At 40.9% G+C, this 27,470-nt stretch overlaps 1 protein-coding gene across 5 annotated transcripts in view; it reads right to left on the minus strand.

Moving 5' to 3' along the window:
• FAM110B (family with sequence similarity 110 member B) overlaps positions 1-27,267 on the minus strand; it is a 152,707-nt gene extending 125,440 nt beyond the window's left edge. For all 5 annotated transcript variants that reach the window (XR_012622525.1, XM_074818754.1, XM_074818771.1 and 2 more), the window contains exon 1: positions 27,173-27,267. The gene's annotated coding sequence lies outside the window, so the exon portion shown is untranslated. The remainder of the gene's footprint in view (positions 1-27,172) is intronic.
• Positions 27,268-27,470: the final 203 nt, after the last annotated feature.

Below are 27,470 nucleotides of genomic sequence, written 5' to 3' on the forward strand. Positions count from 1 at the left end.
GTCTTACTCACCACAGAGTTTGATGAGAATACTACTTTTCCCAAGCAAGAGTTACATCAACTAGCCAGCTGGAAGGTAGCAACATCTTTAGAAGTCTCACAGTTTCACTACCTCTATTCTTGCAGCTGTGAGCATCTCGCTAGAAGACCCTGGATCAGCACAGCTATCCATATATACTGTCATGGAAAGTTACAGTACATCTACAGAAGCAGAAGGTACAGTAATCTCCTAAATGTTAATTATACTGACAGAAAGGTTCAATTAGAAGCAGATTACCAAACCCAGCACACTAATTTTTTTGTTTGCTGGTGTGTATGTATGCATGTTCGAAACACATATCTAAGAGAAGAGAAAAAAGCAGAGTTTCATTTTACCCTCATTAGTCTTCTGCCCACATTCTCAGATACTCTCTTTTCTAGTCTCCAAGACTGAGGGTTTAATTTAAGGTTTGTATCAGGTATGGATTAAGCACTCTGTGTCCATGGAAATACACACATCCAGTACAGACAAGTTGTCATTTTATGATCCACATGCACTGCTGTACCATTTATCAGGAAAACAAAACACAATCTTTAATACAAACACATGATTACTTACAAAATCAGAACTTCTGTCCTTCCAACCTTTCTCACTGCACTTCTTATAAGTTTATAAACATAAAGGGTAAAATATGCATCTATTCTAGAAACTTTTTAATGGGAGTCTAGCACCTTCCTGGAATGAATCACAGTCGTGAAAGTATAATAAAAAAAAAAAAAGGAACACAGGAAAACAGGCTTTCTGGCCAGCATGTTACCTGGTTCTGCAGGATGGGTTTTCTTTATTCTAGAGTTAAAAAATTAATGGAAATAAGTATAGACATTATGATGGAAATAATTAGGATTCTTAAGCATCAATGGGCAGCACAGTAAAACAGGACTCCAAAGATGAGTAAAAAGAGATGGTGTCTCTCTTGAGGAAGAAATTGTCTTGGAGGGCAATGGAAGGCAGGGAAATTACAGTACTTGAACAAAGCAGCAGGTATGGATTGACCTGATGGGTTTCCATCCTGCCACTCCCTTTGCACACCTGAGGAACAATAGTCACATGTCAAGCAAATTAAGGACAACAAAAAAGCAGTCAGATTTAGTAGGTCTGCTAAGACAAACAGCTAAGATAAGTAGTTATCGAAGAGGATAGGCACAACTGTCATGGGGAACCATTCCTTCAGGGAATTCCACTGACAAGCAGCAGGTGATTGAAAGTACTCCCCAGCTGAAGCCACAAACAATTCAAGAGGTACTGACTAAAAACTACAACTGGGAATTTATGATATGCTAATATACAATCTCCTACCATCTTCAGTCTCTGTGAATATACACCTCTTGCCAAGGCACTTGAAAGAAGAAAGCCTGTATACCTGTAAACATTTCTGGGTTTGGTGATGACGGCTAAGAGTTGAAAGAAAGGCTGCAAAACAGTAAGGAAAACAAGGTATATGGCAAAAAGCAAGTATAATGATTCAAGTGACAAGAGAAGATAGGCTTAAGAAGGGGCCTGGTACCATGATTTATTTTAAGTAAATATGACTAGGAAATTCAATCAGAACAATCAAGTTTCTTAAAATTTCACTGTGAAAGGTTATAGAAAAATACCACTCTGCCTTATTACAATAAACATTAGAGAACCATAAAATAGAGAATGGAAGTTGAAATCAAGGCAAAAGAAGAGACCCTTTATAAGTTTCTGGTGACTTCTCTAGCAGTTGAAAAAAGTTAAGTAAGCTCCTAAAAAGAGTATAATTAAAGTAATTAAGAATCACTCATTCCAGGATACCAGTATACATATGCCAATGAGATTCATGACTTGGAGGTCTTGAAAATGGTTTACGGCTTGGACACAGCCCTTGAGATTGCCATTTTTAAAAACAGTGTACTCTGAGTCTTTACTGATGATCCAGCAAACATGTCAGCATACACTATCTTAAGGAGTTACATCCAAAATATAAAGCTTTCTGAATGACAGCCTGGGTGTTACACCTGAGGTAAACCAAATTCTGAACTGTCTTTTCTTTGAGTTTGCAATTTAGCTTTATTTATTTTTCACAGTCTCCATGAACTACAAAGTGGTTATGCTTTCATGAGATGCAAGCTAAGTAATTGGTTTGACTTTAGGACAGACATTAGAAGCAACCATACGCTATCACAATCTTTGCCTGCTATTTGGGAGAAATCTTAAGACATTCATGAAAATATACATGAGAGTAATTATATGCAGCTGAAGAGGGAATCACATAAGTTACACTACCCTGTCTGCATTCTCACAACAAACTTTCCAAAAATTAGCAGCACTTAGTGGGTAGAGCTGGAACTCTACTAAGCATAAGAAAAGCATGGAACTAAAAGCATGAACTATGCATGAGACCGATTTTAGACCCACCAAGGGTGACACCATTATCATCTTAAGAAAGAGACTCTGGAATGCATAGACACTTTCAAAAGTCTTTGCAAGATCAAAGTTATACAAATGTTGCTTAATGCCTTCAACAGATTTGGACTCGTGATTGTTTTTGTTGCAAATCCAGCCAGAGTTGGAGAAGTAGGATTTTTACGCAAATTACAAAACAGATTTACTGTAGCCTCTAATATTCCCCTCATCTTGCCGTATCCACTTAAGACGAGCTGTGCAAGAGACATGGGAGTCTTAAGCCTTCTATCCTGGTACTGAATCACCACATGAGATGTGTTAGTTCTCCCTGGGGTATGACCAAGGGACAGTGACGCACATTCAAAACAATAAAAGTGACACCCAACCCCATTAAATGATTAGATCGAGTCAGCTCTCGGGTTTTCAGGACACAGTTAGATGCCGAGGTAAAACTCGCCCAAGCAATTTTGCCAGGGAACAATGCCAGGGAACTGCAAGAGTGGTTCTCCAAAGTACCTGAATGACTAGAGGCAGTACAGTACTTTCATCAGATCTACGGGAAGACCGGGAAGTAGGAAAGTGCCAGATGGTTACTGAATACTGAGCCATGCACACATTTTGGAGGAGTTTCAGGTCACCTTCATTTGCTCACCGGCCAGCACAACAAGAACTGAATTTACAATGTAAGCTTGAGAACTAGAATAAGTACAAATTATTAATAATGAGACATTTGCAAACACAGAGGAGAAAAAAAAAAAAAACCCAAAACAAACCAGTTATGCACTTCAGAAGAAAGAAGAAAACAACTGGCTGGAGGAACCAGCCAAGGGAAACAGTCATTGATTTACCGTTTCATTAGGCATGATTGAAATGCATTACAGCCTGTAAAGGCAAATTCTCCTCTGGCCTGAAAGACGCTCCAGCCCACACTTCTACATGCAAGTTTCCAGGTAAAGAATTTTCATCAGCAAGTTATTAAAACCCCAAAGTAGCAAGAATTTAATTTAATCTATCTTCACTTGAGGACAGGCACTTGCTTACCCTGCATCACTCCCAAACTGTCAATTCTCTCTTCACAATTCAGTATATAACCAGGAAGACTAACTTGGTTCCTGGTTATTCAACTGTAATTGTTTCTCCTCAGATGTTTTACAGCTGTAGGAGAAAAGGATACAGATAGGTAAACTCAAGTTTTACACTTTAAATCAGTCAACAGATGAAATGTTAGTAATAAGAGACATGAAACAGATATATTGCCCATGATGGGAAATCCTAATTCTACAGCTGGGCTTCAAAACCACCCCACAGTCCCCTTTGCTGGGGTTATGCAAAGCTTTGACTTGGAGTCGGGCCACATGGTCAAACATACAAAGAGGACATAAGTCAGAGATTATTTCTAAAAATTACTTTCCAAAGCACAAGAAAGTGAACACCAAAGTATTTCTAAAACATACCAACACTGAAAAAAAGCCAGGTACAAGGGCAATATATAGTAGTGTACAGACCTCAGCCAGGCAAAGACATGCTGTCTGCTACAGACATCAGTCCTACTCCCTGTGACCAGTCAAGCCTGGGGACCTGGCTCGACTCTTTTTGCTCTCACACACAGGTTTCATTCACATCAGACCTAAGGCAGGGGAGTTCCCTGGGACAGTATGTAACTGGAGAGTATCCAAGGATCCTGCACTACTAACCAAGCTGAGGACTCAGAAAGGCTCAGGTCAACACACTTCAGAGTACACACACTACAAACTTTTCCTAGAAGCTACATTAAAGCATGACTGTTGATTATTAAGTATACCTAATACTGGACTACAAAAAGCTACAAGCAGTTTAATGCCTCCCTTTGTGACCTGCTTCAATACTTTACTATTGTCATTGATAGGAACAGTAAAAGGGTATCACACTTGAAGGAAAGAGAGTCCTGGGTATAGGGTATCAACAATCCAACTTTAACGAGGCTGCAGAAGGAGTCCTTGCATCATGTCCAGCGATGCACAGAGACAGGACGTCTTCCCAAAAGCCTTCCTCCCTGGACCACAAGAAGTGGAGTCCACTTCCAGGCCATGGGCTCAGTGCTTAGGATGACCCAGTAGACGTTAAAAAAAGCAGGAATAAAGCACAACATGCCAGCTCTGCAAAGTCTACCTTCATCAGAGGCATTTAATAATAATGTTCTCATGCTGCATACAATTTTGAGAAGCAGAGAAGGAAACAGCTTTATACACTGATGCAACTCTAGCTTAGAAATGGGCCATTTGAGATAATTCTGTACAGAACTAAAAAATATGTAAGATCCCATGATTGTTTACTTTTCTTTAAGTAAAGCTAGTTATCAAAAATCTGGTTATTAGTTAAAAGATTTTAATGAAAATACAAATTATTACTACCCAGAATTTCTGTGCAGTGCTGCAGCACTTCCATACCCCAGAGAAAGTAAATCCAGGCAACTGCTCCACTCCAAGTAGCGGGAAGCTGGCAAACACAGGCAAGGGGCAAGCAGCCAAACCAACTACTAACACTAAGAGCAGTATAAATCAACGGTTTGAATCAGAAGGTTTTACACTTCCTTTCTGAGGACTTAGCCACTTACTGCTTCTTTTATAAACATTTATCAACCTTGTATCAGGTCGCTATGGTAAGGCATGAAAGTGGCAACAGTTGCAGAATACTTCCATTAGTTTGACCTTGATTCGGGCCACTTTTTTGTCAAATGTTAAGCTTCACTCCTGGTTTAAGAGACTATATTCTCACAGTGTTCTGACAACTCATAAACACAAACTTTTGACACTTTTCTTATATCTTATAAATAAAAACATCAAGCAGGACATCAAGCAATCACATCGTATCACTAGATGCAGGACAGAAATCCACAGACATCCGATAGGGCTTTTCCATGGGTTGCCACATGCATAGTATTGCTTTGATAACTCTTATCTTCATTTAACAGCACTGAGGTCAGGGAAGAAGGAAAGAGCATACAATATTTTAAAAAGAGATTTCAAAATAGAAGCAGAATTCATAAAGCACAGTTCTTTCACAGCAGCAGTCAGAAAGGAAGAGAAAGGACACATGGGGGGTTGCAACTTGCCAGTTGCATGTCATCAGTCCATAAAGCAAGGTATCTCTTCTACCCTAAAGCTAAAGGGCAATTGAGAGATCATCCTCCCCTGTCACTCATTCTGACATTACCCAGCAATTCTTTTTTAATAATAGAAATGGACCACTAACACTTGCACTGGTTAAGCTTTGGAATTTCAAATCATCCCTCAGCTGAGAAAATAATGCTGGTCATTTGGGTTACAAAAAGATCTCCAAAAATACATGCAACTTTTTTGTATATCAAAATACACATTTTTCACTGGAGGCACTCACATATTCCTAATGATGTGCATTTTGATGATTCCACCAGACTAATATAATGTCAATACGCCATTCTCCTTTGTAAAAGTTGGTAACATTTGCAATATCAGATATGCTGAAGTTCTGCAGAAAATTCTGTGCGAGTTATCTACAAAGATAGGCACCTAAACAAGTATTAAACCCTAAGCATTGAATTTGAACATTCTGAATTGTAAGCTCAAATATGAGGCATCTAAGAAGGTGTCTGTGCAACATACAAAATTAAGTATCAAAAGCACCAAAGACAGAAGGAACAAACTTTGTACATTGTACAAACAATGCATTTAAGTTTCCAGTTATTATATTTGTGTGCTAATAAAAAAGGGGGTAAATTTTCAGAAGTATGCCTCCTCAGACCCTCCTGAAGGGTTTCATATGATGCAATTCAAGAAGAATATGTTTTAATTCGCTCACCACAAAATAGGCAATGATTATTTTATTATAAAGAAAAAGTACCATTCCAAAAGTCACCATTTGGTCACTAACTATAAAATTTACTATAAAGTATGTGAAATATGAACAGAATTTGATAGGTATACTTAAAATACATTTGACATTTTTCTCTCCTGTGTTTTATGTTTTTGATGATCTTGATTATCTTTGCTCATTTTACATGCAAATAACCTAACTACTCAAGTTAACTTTTTAATCCAGCAAATTTCAAGCAATTTTCAACTTACAAAGAATTGTTGGGAACAAACTTTCTTTGTATTGACAACACTTTAGCACTAACACTGCATAGCAATTTATTCAGGATGTTATAATTTAGTCCTGTGTGGGTGTCAACTGACTTGCTTCAAAGTCTACTTCATATCTACAGTAGTTATTCAAGAAGAAGATGCAATTATATTAGTCACACAGACTGACTACAATGTCTAAGGCTTCTGCACATCTCACTTTCGGGAGTTAGGACCTGCAACTCAACACACTGGAAGACTTCCCCTGAAAGCGATAAACACAAATGTTTCTTCTCTTTTGTCAGCACAAAACCAAGATTTGTGGGGCAGATAGGTATCATTGGCAGTTCCTATAGCAGCAGATGGATAGGCTTTCCGATCACTTCCACATTCACAAGATCTTGGGCAGGAACAGGAGAAAAGGAAAATGTCAATACAGGAGTCCTGAACACAAACTCTAACTTAAAATTATCTTTTCTCCCTCAAGTTTGCACTCCTTGATACAGTGTTAGACATGGAAATACAGACTAATTTTCTAAACCTTCACGTTTGAAGGAACTACTCCAGAAACAACTTCCAAGATGCCAACACAGATGGCATGTAACTTACTTAACCTAATTTTTTTTTGTCAAGTACAGCAGCCATAGCTTACAAACAGCATATTTTACAGAAGCCTCTTATCTTGATTTACAGAACTTCCAAATTGATGGAAAATTCATTACATCCCCTGTGTAAGTTGTTCCATGATTAATTATCCTAATTTAACTACCTTTGCTTTTGGTTATAAGGTGACACAGAAGCTTAGGGGAAAATTAAAGGCTTCATAACCACTGTTTTCCCCAAGTTTGTTTAAACCTCTAGTACAGTAGATTACTATAGCTGAAAGAGCCAAGAATTTCCCTATTCTTCCAGTTTACATATTTAACAGCAGGCCGAGGTGCTGGTGCTGCAGAGCTGAACACACAGGGCAGTGGCTGCTGAGGAAGAGGAGCAGGAAAACTAGACAAGGCCAAGGGGAGATTTCATGTTTTAGTATCTCCCAGTGAATTAAAACAAGAATTGTTAAGCTTTTGTATTTATTTATTTATTTTGCTGACATGGATGTTTTTAGAAAAAGAAAAAAAAAAATATTCAGTCCTGCAGCCAGAGTTTGTATAGCAACACCATGAGACCTGTTTTGGGTGGAACACGACCACCCGCGGACAGGAGGCCGAGGCAGCGCTGGAAGGCTGGGGCCATGGCACAGGGCCTAGGCTGGACAGCAGGGACACAAGGGGTGGGAAATGCCAAGGGTCCCCAGCCCCAAGCATGGCCCCACACTGAGAAACTCAAAGAGCATGCCCCTGTGAGATTTCATGGTGGTGATCAGAAACACATGGGAGAAAGTGAACATTTAGTGCCCTGATGGAAAAGCAAATGCTCCCATCAGTGTCTGAGGGAAGCAGGTTCCCTCCCACCAGCGCTTCCCCAGTCAGGAAGCTTTCCGGCCACGGAGGATAATTTTTTGTTGAATAAAGCTTTAAGTTATTAATAAGAATGAAATCTCTTGACCTAGATTTTCTCCAGCTTAAAAAAAAAAATCCATATACACACAAACACAGCCTTCCTCTACAAACACTAACATATTATACTCATCGTACACCCAAGCACTTCAAAACAGGTATTTCACAACGAAAACAAAAAAAGGCTTTTCATGCCCCTCCCTTACTCAGCTTTGTGTAAGAGCATGAATACAGATGATGTTTGATTAAAACAGAAACCTGAACCCCAGGTTGAATGTATTTACTTTTCAAAAGCATTTTACAATTTGATTTTCTTCTTGCCTGCTGTGATAATTGATGAAAACTACACAGGGATTAAAATGAGCACAGGTGTGCGTCTACATAGTTCAAAGAGATTTGATCCCAAATGAAAATAATAAAAACAACAAAAAAGCTTGAGTATTTTTAGGAATGGATTTAACACAGTCTAACCAAATAAGCCTAGATTAAAAGCAGGATTTTACAGTCCAGACTTCACGTTACTGAAATTTAAAACTCATATTTCATAATGCATCAAGAACTTTTGTGAGCAATACCCAATTTAAGCTGGTATTAACAGCCCTCCATATCATACATGTCAAGAGTGGATCAGAGAAAAAAAATAAAGGCACGAAAAGCAGTAAAGAGCACTAAAATACAAACAGGCATCTGTAACAACTGACATTTGGCATAAAATCAACATTATTTTTAAATTTGTGAGAGGTAAAAGGAAAGCCCATGAGCTGAGAATATTTTACTGCCAATATACAAATCTGAACAAAAAACGTGCTTATTTTCTTTGCCAAATTTATACTGCTACAGCTGGATCACAACTTCCTTGCACCCGTGAGGTCAGGAACCATTTGAAAAGAAATGCATGATACAGCTAATCTTTGTGCCAGTTAATCATACCTAATGCAAAAAACCATGAATTTCCTCATTTTTCTGTCCCAGCCTCCTTCAGGAAAGCTAACTAGCATGTCACTAATCCCAAATTTGTTGCACTACTTTGTTAAACAGATTTAAAAGACAAATACACAAAAATCACACAGGATAAAGAATTTGTTCTGTGCTCAAGGCTTATTGCTGAGCTTCTATCAGAATCAAAAAAACACAGCACTCAACTCTACAAAAAACAAATTAATGTGTCTCAAAGGCATGCCCACAGAAGACTCTACACTTATGTAGCCATTTTTAAACAACAGCTATTTTCTTGCCTAAACTACCTAAAACACTGTTCCTACAGTAACATATATTCAATCTTTTTCTTGAAGCAGAACTCAGTATATTTTTAGGCCTCTGAACAATAACAGTAGGAGATTACAAATATATGGATGAGAGATGAAAGAGTACCCTTCCCTCTGTTCCCATGCAGGTGGACAGCTCACAGCTCCCTCAATGTGGGACACAAAAGCTAATTAGCAGTACCCCCAAACAGGCTTAATTTTTCACTTAAGCATCCTGGCAATCATTTTGCAGAAACACATCAGTGAAATTGTCAACACCTGAAATTTTCACAGCACTCCTGTAACTACACTTACCTCCATATATTTTCCTGTGTGTCTTACCACAGATTTATATTTTTGTATCATCCACTAGAGTGGGTGCTATTACAAATCTAAATTAACTCCATCTCCATGTGAAAAATCTTACTGTCCTAGAGGTTTTGACTTCAGATTTTCTAGATTTTCACACCAACCCTCACAGGTCTCACCAGGGCACCAAGCCCAGTCTTTCAATAAACTGATAAAGAAACTGAAATCAAGACATGAAAACCTGGCAAAAAATTAACACACCACAAACATATGCTTCTAGTATTTTTTTCGTTAAGGAAAGAGTTATCATTTGTCATTACTACACAATTCAAAAACATTTCCCTTAATTTTCTTAGAACACCAAGAAATTAATTTTCCTATTGCTTAAAACAGCTTGTATGCTAGATAGTGTTTTAATTAATAACAACAGATGACTTAAATAACTCCCTAAATACACAAATTTTGAGGATAAGCAAAAGGAACCGTGTAAGAAGAAAACAGTCTTTTACCAACCTCTTGATCAATAATTAAACAGATTGGTGAACAAATTTAGTTGCAGGTTTTCGTCCTGGCCAATATTATATTTTAGATGCAATTCAATTTCTGCAAACCACATTTAAAACTGCAAGGATCATAAAGTACAAAAAGTCAGACCACTAAAATAAGTGGTCAAATTATTTTTTCACATTTCACAAAATTCTGAAAGTCAGCTCAAGCCCTGAGGAAGACAAAAAACTGTGGGCTTTTTATTATAGGATATCATTCTGTACCTAATAAACCACATATATTTACTGTAAAGTTTAAAAGTAACAAAAAGTAGACTAAGGCATCCATTGAAAAAATTAAGACTTCAGATTCTAAATAATTTAGACACTTTGAAATAACCTAAACCTAAAATTGCTGTCATTTGGTTTTAATTAACAGATAAGCAATTCCTTTTACTGTGAGAATTTGCATAGCACATGGCTAATTACTACCCTGTGAAGAGTCTGGGGAAGAAAAAAAAAAAGGCCTAAGTCTTTAACAGTTCATCAATACAATAAAAATCAAAATACCATTGTTAGTGCCTTTTTTTTTTTTGAGAGAGAGCGCAAGTATAAATAAAAACATGTTGTTTAGCATACAGGCAACTAAACAGGAATAAGACTGTAAAGTGAATCTGCACAGGAAACCCAGGATTAGGGCTGAAACTCTATTCTAATCCTTCTGTCCACAGAAGTAGCGGTCACCAGGCAGCATGTGGTCTGGGCATGCACCTGCAATACACAGGCAGGATTTAAAATACTTACAAAAAGATCAAGCTTTGTCTGAGAAAAGTTTCTTTTTGGCTTAGGAAGCAGAGTGAGTATCTGCCTTCCTCAAAAACAAACAATAATCACACACATCAGTTTGTCAGTAATTTTGCCAGAATGATAGCTAGATATGACACATGTGCACTCAACCCATCATTCCTGGGAATGGACTTGACAGTGAGAAAAAAGCTCAAGAAAACAGAAGAAAACCTTCTTGTTGTGAACATACTAAACAATTCAGGTTGACAGAGTCATACCACACCACTACTCTGTGAACTTTGCATTACCTTTCTGTAAATTCCTGGATTAACTGATGAAGTCTAAGCACTTGGTAAAGGTCTTCACAAACTGAGGAGGGGAGGAGGAACCCTTCAAAGACAGTGGAATTCCCCTAACAATGAAATAATCTTAAAAGAGAGTATCATTTATCTGGTGCTCCAAAATGACTAACAAAAGAGCAAGGTTTATCCTTAAATACCATCTCCTTTTGCCTCACACAATGTTTTCTGATACTTTTATACTACAACATGAAGCAAAGTCACATTAGGTGCTACAGCAGGAAACTTCCAGCTGGGCTCAGGACCTCAGGAATTCCCACCGTCTCTAACTGGGAGCTCTTCCAGTGCACCTGGGAGCTAAATGAACATCAGAAGTCCACAGAACCATTTTGTTTCATGGAAAGATTGGGCCACTATTAAAGAGTGCATGGAGAGAGGTTTCTAAATCCTGTGATCATAGGTTTGGCACAGAGTGCAATAAAAAAGAACCACCACAGAGAACGAGATCCTTTCCAGTGCAGCAGCTTTGAGAAGTCTCCATTTTTCCACTGAGACTGAAACTACTGCTTTCAGTTCTAAGCCATTTTATCATAAAAGTTTAAATACCAAAGCAGCAAGAGACATTTCGCTTACATTTGGTGCTGCTTCTCTTAAAATGGAGTACAATTTAATTTAGTGAGATTTATCCATAAACTGGGTTCAACTCCTACCCCATTTGTAGCTAACACTGACAATAAATTACAGTGGAAATGTTTGCAAGCTATTTTCTGACCTTTCCCTCTCAAGCACACGACAAGCCTATTGGCATCAGGACTGGTTTAATACCACTTCGCATTCTACTACTAGGTACTTTTCTTGCCTGAAGAGTCTGCGACAGTCCACCAACAGATATCACAGAGCAAGGGAGAACTTACTCATTTCCATACACCATAGGCATGCTTCTTTGCTTGAAATGAAGCTACAGGATCACATTTTTAAGTATATGAAGAGTTTTATGCTGTATGCAAGTTAACAAGCTCCTAAAAACTGGCACTCACTGAGCTGATACTAAAAAGATACTTGGAGAAATAAAATTGCACTTCAGCTTCCAAACTGAAGACTTTTACATAATTAAGATATGCAAATATGCATAAACAAAAAGAAAAGCAAACAATGCCTTTAAAAGATCAGACTATATTTGCAACCATTTTCCTACTTATGAAGCCACATCCTTGATTTTCAGTTTAGTAGGAGGAAAGGCTCAGATAGTTATTTTGTATCTGCTAATTTCTGAATATTATTAGTGTGCTGTTACTGACAATCAAGTACTAATACTAATGGTTATTTAAAAGTTCACGGTAATTATATAACTTATCCTTTTAAACAGTTTACTGTATTAAATGCTAAACAGCTTTATGCTGCATAAAATTGAGCCAAAAATGCAACAGAGCATCTTCACTGTTATTCTCAGTTTTTCCTTTGAAAAGCAAACCCATTACATTCTATAAAGAGAATAAAATCTCTAAAAGAAGACTAAATTCTTTCTCTCTCAAAGGCAGGCTCTGAAGAGATTCCAGAAAAAAAGATTTCATTCCTGGCTCAAATATGAACATTTGGGAATCACTACTTTTGAGCAAGGACTCACCCACTTAAAGGCAGAAGAATTTATTTTGAAAAGCAGTGTGAAATTTCAGGGGAAAAAAACCCCACACGTATTTTGCACTTCCCAGCTTTTGGTGGTTTTCCAGATAAGACAAAAATCTCAAAATAACCTCTTTCCCATATAACTGTTCTCTCATAGATGTTGCCAAGTTATCTTATACCACCAGCAAGAACTTCTACAAGAAGTAACTACTTCCAGACAAAGCAACTCAGGACAGATATCAGGTGAAAAGCAAAAGCACTTGAGCTATTTTAAGAGAGATACCCAAGAGAGACCCAGGAAATACATTTCACCTCATGCTGCCTTGTCACTAGTCTGTTCAGTGCCCTTCAGAAGATATGGGGAAGCAACGCCATAGCTCAGGACTCATGGACAACCTCTCCAAAGCCCAGGGCAGGACATGAGTTTGAGCCCAGCCCCACCGCTAAGGACTATGTTTCTACTACAGCTAATGGTCCTCAGAGGAGCAACGCTTCTCTGTTGGATGTGGACCATGTACTGTAACTGTTTCCCCAGATTCAGTCCAAACCAGCTGCAGAAAGGGAAAGCTCATCTAGAAGATTAGATCAGGTCCCTACAGAAACATTTAGGACTTTTAAACAAAGAATATTATTTGTGCGTGTACGCATGTGGACACCATCACATTATGGCAAAAATACCAAGGAATGAGGACGAGGATTCAGTCTTTTGCCTCCAAGATGACTCAAGATTACCTGCAAACATCCACATAATGTTTCTTGAATGCCAATGAATGCTGCAGGTTCCACCATCAGTGGTGCAAATCACAAAACCAGAGATCTCTGACAACTTCTTTTCCCTCTCTCATGCATGCGCGTTTTCCTGGGAATATCGTTTTGTATATTCTCATGGTGTTTTATCTGAAGAGATAGCTACTTTCTATCTATGATGCAAAACCTGACTACGACCTGCAAGTGCTCTGCATGGTTGAGCTCCTGGCACATCAGCCCTCGAAGTCAGCTGTGACTCTCCTGTTGAGCATCCCTCACAGAACCAGAGGTAGGGGACACCAAAGGATCCAGGAAGGATGGCTAGGTAGACCCTGTGGTCCAACCCAGAGGCCAGCCATGCCCCAATCCCAGGGGAGAGGCAGGCCAGGCCACGTACCACGGGCTACCACAGGAAGCCCGGATCTGGGGCACAGCAAGGAGCTGCAGCACTTTCCAGCAGCTGCCTCTTCTCAAAAGCATTGGGGAGCATGGCCATAAGGTGCACCCCACTTCAAGGACAAGCTCAACACAAGCATCCTGCCATCGAGACCAAATGGAGGACTGCAGAAAGACTCTGCCCTGAGTGAGCACTCAGCCTCTGCTGAGCTGCAGATGTGTCTCCACGAGCTGCCTTTACAGCAGGGACAGGAAAAAATGGCATCATATGGTGGCTATTTTGACAGCTGCACTCCTTTCACAAGTGTCAGTCTCCAGCTACAATTACTGCACCAGGCACTAGTTCATCTTCCCCCCCCCCCCCCCCCGCTTTCTATTTAAATACCCACACCATGCAATGTACATAGGAGTAAATTAACTTTTACTATATAGGTCAAGTCCTGACCTGTTCATATACATACATTAGCATAAAGGTAAAAGTATTAGACATCAAAAATGAAGCATTAATGGTTAGTTTAAATACACGTCCTAGAATTTTTTTTTCTTCTAACAATCTCTAACTGAAAAAAATTTAAGACAACAGAAAAGTAACAACAGACAGTAAGGCAGTAATTAATTTGAATCTTTTCCCCCAAGATTTTCCCTTGTGACTAGTTAGTTGTATTTTATGAGCAGACAACATAATAAACCAGACATCTTCATTTTACGTCACTTTACATTTCATACGTATTGAAGCAGAAGACCAACTACATAATTCAAGATATTTCAGATTGGTTTTGAAATGTGTTTTTAAATCATCTGAAAAAGCTGTACACGGGTTTTTCCATGTAGAAAATATCCCTCGTCATGAAGAGCACATCCCTTTTCTTCCCAAATCAGAAAAGAATTGGTTGAAACAAAAACCATCATGTAATTGAGAACAATTAAGTAGGTATGTTCTGCAATTTCTCAGCAGGGGAAAGACATTCTCCTGCACTTTAAGCTGCCAAAGGCTGTGAAGCTGTGATCAAAGACATGATAATACTAACAAAAAAAGGGACACTAGACAGCAACCCAATGGCACACTCCTTTCAAAGGAGCCTTCAGAGGTACAAAGCACAGCAGCCAGAAGTAACCCAGCCATACTCTAGCACTGTAGTTCCCTCCTCCATATCCTTGCCAACCTCTGCCTTATCCTTGGAGAACACTCGGTAGAGGTGCCGGTGAAGTCTGTAGGGCGGCAACCACAGAATTTCTTACATTCTCATTTATACTTTTATTAATTGTCATGACAATGAGCTAGTTGATCATGGATAATAATTGTAAGAGCTGTCTGACTTGATGAACAAGATAAACAGAACTAAAGTGAGGTATATCTCATTGTCAGAGACCACAATCTGCAAGTAAGAAAAAGTGAGTTCTGACATTGAATTAGAAAAATCCCAGCCTAAGAAGATCTCTTGCAGCTCTGTGCAACTCTGCAAAACAGCTTCAAATAAAGACAAAAAAAGTTGTATCCCCGTGACTGTTCTACAGAGAACAAGAGGATATTTTCTCCACTCCAATGTATCAGTTAAAGCGGATTTTAAAAGTTCAGTGTTCTATGTATTGCCTACTAAGAAGAAAACGGTATTAGGGAAACAATGATAAATCCACTGTTCCAACTCCAGAATTGTAATGTAAAAAAGACTAAGTGTAGAACTACTTTATTGCTTCTTTCAGCGCAGTATATTATGGTACCAAATTACACTTCATTGAAGGAGGATTTCACAGGGATTGCTAGCTTCAGTCTGGTTCAACATCAAGAACAGCTGACTTCATTTTCAAATATTAGACAGCTTCCACAATTTGCACTAAGTTGAATGAAGTAGTCCATGAAAGCAAATCACACTGATTAAGGAACAGGTTTTGGTTCTCATTAGAAAATCAACTTTAAATTAGTGGAAGTTCTAGGCATGGGAAAGACATAGCAGAAAGACTGGAACCTCACAGCAGCCCACTTTGCATTAGACAGTATCTGTATCACAACTGCCATAATACAAACTGCCTCGTTGCCTCCTGGTCCAACTCACACTGCAATTCTTTCAGACTTAAACCACAGCAATGGGTGACATGACACTGACCTGCAGCAGCACTGCAATACTAATCATGTCCACTCCTAAGCCACAACACAATTATCAGGTGCAAATACTGCCAGGGCTTTTCTGATACCAGTCTTTGTCCCTCCAGTCTCCACCTTGGCCCACCTCAGCTGTAATGCCTACAGGAAACAGTTTTCAGGGAAAATGTTTTGGCCCCACAGCAAAATAGGAAGGAAGGGCACTGGGAGAGTGAGCATGGGTCTATAGGGTGGGCAGCTCTTCCACTCTACAGCTCCATCAATCCCCTCTGACCAAAATATATAATATCATCCTGCTATTCGGCAGTAAAGCAAGCCTACTGTCATTATTAGCATTTGATTAGTATTGACTGTAATGATAGCGCAGGAGGCAAATACCCCTCTCTACTCTCTGGCTGAGCAGTACAGCCCACACGATGCAGTAAAATGTACGTAGGAGGTAGAGTGTGGGGATCTGATTTCAAATTGGGGCAGGGCACCTCAGAAAAAGTCTTTTCAGTAACAGTCATCCAGAAGTAATATGGAAATCAAATTAGTTGATTGCAACAATCTAAACAGCATCATTTGATACCTTCACAGCAGTTCGTGGATAACGAGATTTTAGAAGGAGAAATCCTATCTTTTATTAAACCCAGCACAGCTGTGGGACAGGGCCTCTCCCTGCAGCTTTTACCTACTCCATTTTAGGCCAAGTAATGAAAACATTAATGCTGCTTAGCCAGCAAAGCATGAGTTAATTCAGCTTCTACCTCTCCAAAGCCTGTAATTCTCCAGTCCAGTCTTCATGAAGAACACTTAAAAACATTTCAAATATAAGGTGAACGTCCATACAATCATCTCTGCACATGCCTCTCTCTGAGTGGTAAGGACGCTACTCCGGAAGGCACCACAGAGTGCACAGTTCCCCTCCCCGGCAGCGGAAGGACAAGCATGTGTACCTGTGACGTTAGGGTATAAAAGTCAATTCAGGAAACAACAGGCAGGTTCACCCTCACGCTATGGACAAGCCAGTCATGAGGACACAGCTGTTTCATGGCTGCACAGTATCAAAATTACAGTGATTACACAGGTTACAAACACATTGAAGCCAAGCACGTGCTGTAAATGTTCATGCAGCACAGCCTCTGGGGACAGAAAGGGGACAGCAGCAATGCAGGGCATGAACAGAGGGAATGTCAGGCAGAGTCCAACAGCTGCTTGAGATGAGAGGAGATGCTATATGAGGCGCCACTGGATCGCAGGGAGGCCACCATACTCCAAATCCTCCATATAATGCTAACAAAGGTGTCCTCTAGGACAGTTCTATATCACTGTTTCAGTCCAGTGTCTGATTTCCTACTCTACAGAAAATAAGCCCTTACCTCCTGGCGTTGAGAGGCCTCCTTATGTTTTCATTCGCATTCAGCATTTACAAGTTTTCCTTCATCCTTGATCCCTCCAGTTCACATACTAATACAGGCGATTGAGAATAGTAGGCCACTGACTTGATTTTGTATTTTTATGACATTTGGGAGAAAGTCTGCTGCAATAATCTCATTCTATCTCATCAGCACTCCTGTACTTCAGTATATTTTCTGGATAAAGCCCATGCAGACAAATTAGCAGGGTGGTATTTTGCCTAGTTCTTGGTCTTTATAGCTCATTCTCTCACTTAACTCACATTTGCTGTCAGTTGCCATGTTCCTAGATCATGAAAAGCTAATTCACACATCTGCCTAGTGCACTAGGATGGATGGCTTCAGAACTGGAGCCACAGCATCAGAACAGCCCAAAGATGTAGAGCCAAGGTTTCAAATAAAAAAAAAAAAAAAAACACTATCAGAAAGACCAGCAGAGAGCAGTTGTTCTTCCCATCTCTCAGAGCTTTGAAATATCCCATTTAAAGTTCCACTCCTGACAGTGACAGTCCAAAGAAGCTCCAAGAAAGGTAGGCAGCAAATTTTTGCTCTGAATGCTACCAATTTTACATTTGGTAAGTGAAAACCATATGTCTATTTGTGTGCATTTCTGCAATTGCATTTTTCATTCATTAAGATGAGAAATTGCTTCTTTTATGCAATCTGCTACTATTCAGATAGCAAAACATTGTGATGTCTGGTAGCAGGCTTGCTGGTTTTGGCTTTAGAAGGTTTGGGGTTTTTTTTTCCCCCCTTCTTCCTGTGAGAGGAAAGCTTTTCCCAAAGGATTTAAGCAATTTCATAAGACAAATGTAAAAACAAAGACACTTTTGTTTAAGGACTGAAGGTTTTGTTTTGTTTTAAGGGGGATGGAGAGGGAAGGAAGACAGAAATTACACTGATCATCCTTCAATTAAACAGGAAAAAAAAAGGAGATATCTCATTCCTAAAATAGAAACTTTGTGATAGCACAAACTTCCTTTAATAAACGGGCCATCAGAAAAAAATAAAAATCAGTTAAGATTTTTTCCTAAATAAACAAATTTGTTTATTACAATCACAAGTGAACACCTCAAACCTTTATAGCAAAGATCAGAGGAAAACAACATTTTCTCTCCAAATTCAAGCACTTACACTGTGCATTCCTATATGATGTGCTTCATTAGAGTCAGTTTCTCCTTTTCCTCACAGTCTATCAAACAGGAAGAAAGAGGAAAAAAAAGACCTGAAGTGTGGGGCTTTAAATACAGAAAGATTTGAGAGATTTACTTCTCCTAGAACTTCTGAAGCTCAACCTAACATGCATCATTTCATTTACTGAAACAGAACCCAATACTACAATGGGAGTAAGTCTCTGAACTTGCACAGCAAATGCTGCAAGGCGGGGACAACACAGTAACAATAAATAAAGGAAAAAAACTAATTAAAACATCCAAAATCCTTCAGCAAATCATGTCTGGAGGTCTTGAAGGAAACCTGAGTGAGCTGACCTTTACATCTGCAAATGTTCCCCAAGCATTTATACAAATGCACAGCAGAAGTTTTATGTGTTCCAGAACTGGGATTCTAGTTTCTGATTATCGGATATTAATCAATGGAATTAACTGATTTATCAGTAAGTCCCTATATATTGTATCAAGTTTTACTATGTAGAAAGAAGTCTGACAGCCACAAGTGATCTTCAGTGAGAAAATAACATCTATCCAAACAGAGCAAAAGCAATCCATGAAGTCCCCATTCACACTGCCTACCATTTAAATTCATTCAGGATTGTCACTCACTACAATTATCATTCAACATCCAAAACTAACACACTGAGAGAACTCAACAGTAATATACTTCAGAAATACCACAGCTCAGAAAGGTGAAACAACACACATAATAACAATCTTGCAAGTAAATACAACATGCAAGTGAAATCTATCACTTTTTAACTACTTGTACTTACATGACTAATTTACAAATGTTAGTATTAAGTATGAATTTTTCTAAATGTAGTCTTCAAGTATGTGCATGCATGGAAAGCAGCAAGATGTTCTTAAGATACTAAAAAGCTGGTCTAAAACCACTGAAGGTGGACAAGAAGAGAAATAACAGTCTGTAAAATAAATCACAGCAAAATTACTTTTTATACATATACACAAAGTACAAATAAAATGTATATTATCATCACCATCTCAAAAGTGCTCTACCCAACCACTACTGAAATGATTCTCCTCCATCCTGTTTAAGCTGCCTATACATGTGAACACATACACACCAGAAACAGTTTTGTTTCTAGTGGCCCCCTGACCTCCCAAACCGTAACATGCACAGATTAACTTGTCAAATAGAGAAAGACAACATACAAAGGTCGTTACAAATCCAAAGGTCTGGGTCCACTCATGAATTCAGGTAGTTATTTAAAACAGACTTGTCTAATACTGTGTAGAGGTACTGGACACAGAAAGACTCTGTTACCAATGGTCCTTTCACAGCAGAAGAACACTCCTTTAGCTCCTATTTGCACAAAAAGCCACCATGAGGAAATCTGAAAGTTAAACCAGTGGAAGGATCCAGAACCACATTTCCTTCCCTGTTCTTCTGTCTACAATTCTTCTTTTCCTTTGCTTTGTTTTTGAACTATGCAAGACACCGTGTAATTTACAGATACTCACATCTAAAAGGTTCTCCTGCAGTTTACCTCTAAGGTTCTGCTTTGTTCCTTCCCTGCTGTAACCTCTATTCACTCAAAATACGCTTTTCTAAACAGTGCAACCCCAAGCAGCTAATAGCTATCCCACAGTTACATCACAGCAATGAATAAAACATGAGCTTTCCCATTTAATTTGGACACAAGTTAATGTGCATACGGAGTTCATATGTAATATATAAGCGTTTCTCCTTCATTTACCTGTTCACCCGTTTGTTCATTCACAGTCTTTCCATAATTCTCATTTTCTCAATCACATTTTCACTCTTGTATTCTTTCACGTGTGCATGTTGCAGGTTTTACCTCTATCTCTTACACCACTTGCTCCAATCCATTTCTCTGCTTCCCAGTCTGACCATGCTCACCACAAGCACACAGTTCCTTGACCTATTATTAACAAGAAGGAGTATATTCCTTTCCACTTGCTTGAGCTGTAGAAAATACTGGATGGTGCTGTTATCTTCCCTGTCCAATAAAGTCTTAAAACACTTCCTCCCATTTCTTAATGCAGACTTTTCCAAGACTTCAAATTGTAACAGGAAATTATTTGAGTGATTTTGTTTTTAAAGAACACAGCAAAGCATCAGGAGACAAGGGCTCTGTTCTCTCATTTGCTAGAGGCTGTTTGAATTTAGGTTGAATCTCTCCTTTGTAAATCTAAAATAACTTTTCCATCCATTAATATTTGGAACTTGAAGGCTGTCAAGTGAAAGATTCTATACAAATGCAAAGTATAGTCCTAGTCTCATCTTTTTTAATGATACACCCAACACTCATATAAAAGAGAAATAGGAGCAAATGAAAGATCACAATAAGCGAATAGCCTAATAATACATGCTAAAAGCTACCAGGACAATAAAATCAATTTTCCCTGGGATTGTTAAATTATTCTTTTGATGGCTCAACACAATCTCTTCATGTTTATTTCCTATGGGAGATGCTGACACATTGAGCTCATTACACAGCTCCTCTTTAAAGAAAAAAACACACATGCATTTAAAGCAAACACCTGAAATTTAATAGTTCAGATTTTTAATACACTATGCCGGAAAGGAGTTTGCAACAGAATTATTTCTAAGGAAGTAAGACACCTGACTTATAAATTCAAAACAAATAGACATAAAACAATATCAAGACACCAGTCATGCTGTGATGTACAAACACACTCAAAGCACCTTATTTTTTCAATGATTCTTCTCACGACATATCCACAGAGATGATATACACTCTTCTTCCTTTTTGAAGAGTTACCTCAAAACTTTCAGAAGTTTGAGTGGGTGTACAAAGGCCAGCTACAGGAGAGCTTTTAAATGGACAGACCCTGATGCTACAGCAAAGGTCAAATTAAGTCAACATGGTGTAACCTTCAAACTGCACACACCATCATTACACTTTCTATGAGGCACATGCCTCTTCAGTGTGTACCAGACAAGTCTTCAACAGTTTTACTACAGAAAGCGTCTGAACTGGCATATCTCATACCTCAATTTGTCCCTGGTGGTAAGGTTGTGCTGGCCTCTCCACAGCTCAGCACCAGTGCCTAGGTCAGGTACTACACCTGCAAAATGAAGCCACAGACAATCACACATCCTCCCGGCTGGGAGTCCCCACACCAGGTCTTCAGCAGTCCTGTCCTTCACCTACTGCACAAGGCTCTGAGTCCCTCCCCAGGCAATGCCTCCCTACGCCTGTTCACGGTCCTCAAACAAGAGTATGCAGACACTGTCACGGAGCTCTCCTAAGACCAGAGAGCATGAAGTCAGGCAGAGGATAGATATGGGAACACACTCAACAGGAGAGCATAATCCTTTTATTTATTTATGGGTTCAAGTCAGCCATCCTGACCTCTAGCCTGCACATCCATTTATGCATTTTTCTGTCCCACGCATATTAATTTGTTGTTATCTTTAATATTTTATGAGTTATACTTGATTCCACTCCATTATACACTAAAAAGAGAAGAAAAAGCAGCAGCTAGTAATGCCATAGATGGCAATTTTTCCTTGTTATAAATTCTGCTCACCATCAAGTGATGGGACAACACATACGCCCCAAAAATAAGTACCTCTACTCATCACACCTCCTTCACTGAAGTGTATTCTATTTCTGTTGATTAGTAGTGAAGACCAAAGCATAAAATTTAAGGTACCTTGAATTACCTGAACTGCCCATTTTCTTAACAGTCACATGCAAACTTAATCACAAACTGGGACTTAAGAGATGTACAGCTGTGAGGGCATCCAAAATCTGACAGTTAGGAAACTCATTTTGAATTCCCCATGTACAATAGTCTAACATTCATTCAACAAGCCATGAAATCATCCTCCTGTAGGTCAAGTTTTTAATCCAAAATTGCAGAGGAGCCTTCAGTTTATGACCTGTCCTCTTCTCCAAGAATTTGCCCCTAGGAATTTATAAGCATCTGTTATCTCCCCTCTTTGCCATTACTAAGCTACAAAAGCCAGTGTAGCTTAAGTTTTGGTCTCTCATCTAACTCCAGACTGTTCACACCCCATCATCTTTGTAGCCTGGATGTCCCTGTATATGTTCCACTAGAATTTAGTATTTTCCGTACATAAGTGACCAGAACCATGTACGGTATTTGACATGAAGTCTCCCTAATGCCTTGCATAATAACTTGCCTATCTCCACCGAAGAGCTCTCACTGAGGATCACATTTGCTTTCATTTCATGCTTACCATCGAACAGTCATCCCTGTTGGACAATGGCATTCAGGCCTCTTCCTCCAGGCCCGTTTTAAGGGATGACCTGCCAACTGATAGCAGATGTGTTGTGAATAATCACTCAGTAGATAACTTCATTTTTAGAGCTATTTAACTTCCTCTCATTCCTATTGCTTCAGTCATCACAGACATTCAGTTAGTTCTTCCTGTGCAATAATCCAACCCTGCTCGGTGCTGACTACGTGTCCTAACTTTGCCTCATCAGCAGCCATCCTTTGCACAGAATTATCTCAGCCAGTGTGGTGAAGCAAAAAGACCAGCCTCCCACTAATACCGATCAAGAGCAATGATTCCTTTATTCATGCAGACAAAGTAACAATCTCTCCTTCAGGCTGCTCTCCCAAGCTACCTCACCATTCTTTAGCCAAGCCTCATACTTTCAATTTAGTCATTTTCAGTGTCGCGCCATGGTGTACACATGTCCAACTAAAGCCTTCTGCTCTTTTTGTCTAGGACACTCAGCATTTAACCAGTAATAATATGACTTTAGTCTTCCATAACCTAGTTGTGGCAGATCCATGATACATTTTATCCTATTTTCCACTTATCTTTGTATACTTAATTACTTTATCCATTCCCAATTTGTTCTAAATCCTTGATACTATTAAGACCAGAGTAAAATGTGTAAACAGATACCATTCTCTTCTTTTAAAATAAACAGAAGTAAGTATACCTCTTTTGCTATATAGCTATCACAGCTGCTACACCCAACTTGACAGACAACAACTGATCCTTTTTTTTTTTTTTAACCTGGCTCCAGTGTTCTGCGCCAACTCTTTCAGACCCCTAAAGCAGAGACCCTTTGCTTCCTTACTTTGACTAAATTAAATCTGGAAGCAGGCACAAAACGTTTAGTCTGGTTCATTTGTGTTCGGCACTCTATCCCATGTTCAAATCCTCATTCCTATCTAAAACTGACTACAACTGCTAATTTTGGAGCCATTAGACATATTTTTCAGCTATAGCCTGGTCCTCACAACATCATAGCCAAGTTCTCTTCTAATTTTTTTCCTCTTCATCTTAAATTTCTTCATGATCTAGCTTTTGGCAATTCACATGCTATCCCTGCAGTTTCTGCTCTCCAATGATCAATCCCCTCCTTTGCTTCATTCCTTACAGGTTTTCTGGTAATTTGCAGTATCTTATTCTCGCAGCAAGGTCTGCAGCCCCACTTGGCAAGCTTTTCCTCCTCCTTAAAATGGAGTTTTCAAGCAGTTGTTGTACCTTCCATTTAAGACAGTCCAAGCTTTTTTTTTTTTTTTTTTTTAAATAAACCTCTGACTCCTACAGGTTTTCAGTCATGTGGACTTCACAAACTAGTTACTCTAACTTATCAGAACTTGCCCTGCTAAAACTTCCTTGAAATAAAAACAGTTTGTAGCTGACATATATTTATCCTTCAGTTTAATTTAAAATTATTAACTTGTAGCTAATCAACACATGTGCTTAAGTCCTTGTGGAACGGAGCCGTAATCTAGCAGGGGAAAGCAAGACCCAGTGTCAGCCACGGAGAGACCAGAGACATTCCTTACCCAGAGTTCAAAGATATGCCTTCTAGTTCTGGGCAGGCTGTAAACATGAGCCTTCTTTACTCTGCATTCCACTACAATTAATGACCAAAATCTCCCCTACGATATTTCAGTGTACCAATTTCCAATCTAACTATGTCACCACTGGGAAGCATGCTCACAAAATCACATTTGAGAAACATCTTCCTTTTATACATTAGCATGGCATCTCAAATGTGCTCTGTAGCTCTGAGCAACCAGAACACATTTGTGAGGCTCTGTTCTATAATTTGACTCTGTTTTGCCTCACTAAATCAACATTAGCCCTCCAGATTTTGAAGCATAACATGAACCTCTAACAGAAAGCCATTGCCTGTCCACTAGAAGACTGCACCCATATTAAGCGCCTCCAGCAACAATTTGAGATCTGATGTCTCCAGCGTGCGCACCACAAGCCTAGGAGGAGCAGGGAAGGAGGGCGCTGATGGCCAGGTGCTACAGCAGGACACATAAGGAACCACTCTGGCAAAGTGACAGCAAATGATCTCCGTATGAATCTAGAAAACACCGTTTCCCACTTAACTTTAGCTTATGATACAGTTTTCTTAACATGGATACACTGGCATGAGGGCAGTCTAGGCCTTCTGTACAACAGAGTGAACTTGCTGGTATAGGCTATCAGTTCCATCGAGGCAGTAAATCACACTAACCACCACATTCCTGGTATACCTGCATCTACACTGCAGCACACAGGCACCTTGCCTGCCCAAAGAGCCTGAAGCCACAGAGGGGAAACTCAGTACCACAGCATGAAATATCAACTGACATCGTAAGTTATTAACCCACATAAAATGGGGGCCCCGGCAGGGTGTACAGCTCTGTCAACTCCAACAGTCCCACATCATGGCCTCTGAAGGACTGCTGGCAGTCTCCGCACCCACCTCCCCCAGCCACTGTCACCAAAAGTACATCTCCCCAGGGAGCGCATTCACGCTGCTGGTGCCTCCTGCTCTCACTACCAGCCTCTCACTAGCTCGAGCCAAGCCTCTGCACAAGTGGGGTGTTCAGCCTCTAAACTGAGGATCGTGGCACTGGACACTTTGAAAAAACAATTAATTGTTAGTCACACACAAGGAAAAACGTCACCTTTTATTCCAGAAGTGCTTAAAACTGTTTTATCTTGTTAATTCTAGGTCAGTTGAGCGCACGTGTGGTATGGATTACATTGACCCTTTTAGAGCTCTCCACATTTTTAAGTAAGTAGGACACTTAACATTACACACAAGCCAAGCTGTGCACCCCCCGTACACCACACCCCAAGATCAACTAGCAGGCTTTACAGGCAGAACCAAGGTTAAGTTGCTTTATAAAGCATGGCTCTTAAGGCACATAGGTATGAATGTGAAATAAATTATAAATGCCAAATTTGACCCACTACCATATTAAATTGATACATGCATTTTACAAAAAAAGGAAGTTGAACTGAAGTGATCTTTGCAAAGTCACCCAACAGATCAGTGGCAGGTTTACAAACAGAGCAAGTACTTACAGCTAAGTGATAAAAAGGTCTATATTAAAGATAAAAGTTGTCTAGCTGCTTACAAAACACAATAGCATTATCATTTTAAGCACAAAGATGTTTCATCCTCAAGTATCCGAACACAGTAACTGCAGATTTTAAACACAAGCAAGGATCAAAACGCAAATGACTGTAAAATTCAAGTTTTAAAAAGTTAATACTACGCTTCACTGGAGATGTTAATTTGCCATTGCCAGGCCTTTGAAAGTTTTAACCTTCTTCTCTCCCCTATGAGCTGCCATATATATTGGACCCTAGGACTCAAATAATTGTATTGCTTTTCCTTCTTTTCAAAGATGCCTTGTCTGGGTAAGGGAAGAAGGGGGGAAAAAAACCCATGTTTAAGTAAATTACCTTTCGGATAAATCTCCTCCCTTCTCCCAGCTAAAGTTTTCTTTAGGTCAGATTAGCACTTTGAAACGAAATCAGGCGCCGGCAGGCCCAGCTCCAGGCGGTGTTGTGACAGATGCGGGGCAGACCCCGACCCCGGGGAGGCAGCCATGTGCTCAGCCCCGCATCCCCACGGCAGGGCACATACCCCCCCGACAGCGCACATTGCCCCCACCCCCGAGCGGGCACACCCAACACCCCCCCAAGGGGGCACACACACCCCCCACCCCCCGCCAAGGCATCCCGGGGAGGAAGTTCGCACTTCGCACCGACTCGGGGCACTCACTCGCAGGAGTCCAACACCCATCACTTCCCCCGGCTTTCTCCTGGGCCATATGTTCTCCCCTGACATTACCGAGAGATTTCAGAGGAGCCAAACCGCTCCGCCCGCCCCGCCGCGGACCCGCTCGCAGGCTGTGGGGCCGGAACGGCCGCCCCCAGAGGCGGGAGACAGAGCCGGCTGGGCCCCTCTCCCGCGCAGGGCACCCACCCGCGGCACCTACCCACGGGGGCTGCTCTCTGTCACCGGAGGGCGCCGCCCGCCCCGCCGACCCCAGGCGGCAGAGCAGGGCAGGGCAGGGTTGGGCAGGGCAGGGTTGGGCAGGGCAGGGCGGCTCCTCCCGCAGCGCCCGGCGGGGGCGCGCCCCCCGCCCGTCCCCGGGGCAGCTCGGCGGCGCCGCCGCCAGCCCCGCACCGCCGCCAGACGCTGCCGGGGCTGGTCGGGGGCGGGGGGGGTCCCGCCCGCCGCTGCTGCCGCCGCAGCCGCTCGCCGGGGCCGCCCCCAGCAAACCGGGGAACCGCTGCGGGACGGCGCCGCGTTCAGCCCCGGGCCCCGCCGCGCCCGGAGCAGCGGCCCGGCCCGGCCCGGCGCCTCGCTGCCGCCCTTACCGTCCTCGCCAGCGCGGCGCGGGAGCCTCCCAGAGAGGAGCGAGGCGAAGCCGCGGAGAAGAGCCGCAAGCTGGGGCCGAGCGAGCCGCCGCCGCCGCGAGGAGGAGGAGGAGGAGGAGGAGAAGGAGGAGGAGGAGGAGGAGGCGGAGGATCGGCGGCGGAGGGGAGGAGACGAGGGGGGCGGGGGAGCCAAGCGGCTGGCGGCCGCCCGCCCGCCGCGCAGCCGGCGCTTCCTCCCGACACGCCGCCGAGCCGGGCCGGGCCGGGCCGAGCGCGGGGGCCGGAGCCGGAGCGTGGG

The sequence above is a fragment of the Strix aluco genome, chromosome 1 (assembly GCF_031877795.1).
Source record: "Strix aluco isolate bStrAlu1 chromosome 1, bStrAlu1.hap1, whole genome shotgun sequence".
Classification (NCBI taxonomy): Eukaryota; Metazoa; Chordata; class Aves; order Strigiformes; family Strigidae; genus Strix; species Strix aluco.